This window comes from Odontesthes bonariensis, chromosome 9 (genome assembly GCF_027942865.1).
Source record: "Odontesthes bonariensis isolate fOdoBon6 chromosome 9, fOdoBon6.hap1, whole genome shotgun sequence".
NCBI classification, from domain to species: Eukaryota; Metazoa; Chordata; class Actinopteri; order Atheriniformes; family Atherinopsidae; genus Odontesthes; species Odontesthes bonariensis.
Genome location: NC_134514.1, coordinates 23,633,390 through 23,634,052, shown reverse-complemented (window position 1 = coordinate 23,634,052; position 663 = coordinate 23,633,390). Strand labels below are relative to the sequence as shown.

General features: G+C 48.1%; 1 non-coding gene across 1 annotated transcript; it reads right to left on the bottom strand.

Moving 5' to 3' along the window:
• Positions 1 to 352: 352 nt before the first annotated feature.
• Positions 353 to 425, bottom strand: trnat-ggu (transfer RNA threonine (anticodon GGU)). Its single transcript has one exon. It is a non-coding gene; the product is annotated as a tRNA-Thr (tRNA).
• Positions 426 to 663: the final 238 nt, after the last annotated feature.

The window sequence follows — 663 nt, the reverse complement described above, 5'->3', positions numbered from 1 at the left end:
AGTCAGTTCCATTGTTATCGATATTACGGTCATCTTTTCTCTTCCTGGTCTGATTTAGTCAATATCATTACAAGTTAATATCTATCATAGTTGAGCTGCAACACTTATGAAACATGGTGTCACCAACATCTTTACATGCTGATCATATGTTAACGCCTTACCCAACAGTTTGGTCATTTCTTGGCTGGCTTTGGGCTGCAACATCATTTCGTTAGACTAAGAAATAAATGGTCCTTGTTAGCAAGACATAATTTTTTGTGATCATTCAAAGAGGCACCACTGCGGATGCTGTGATGGTGGTAACAGAGCTGAACTTTGACTTAAGTGCAAACATCTGTTGATTATACTGCTACGCCCAACGTAGGGCTCGAAACCACGACCCTGAGATTACCAGTCTCGTGCTCTACCGACTGAGCTAGCCGGGCTGTTACCTGTACGGTGATCCGCTGCGGGAGCGGAGGGGGCCGGCTTAACGGAATGGAGGGACAGAGGGCGCTACTGTGGCCGACGGCCTAGCATGAGGAAGCAAACAGGGAGACCAGGTGAGGCATGTTAAAACAACGGAGACAGAGTCCTGCATCTTACCCTGTGATGAGCCAGGGCGAGCTTCGGCGAGGGAAAACGCACCCTGGAGAAGTTGAGAAGCCTGTTGATTCGGCTGCA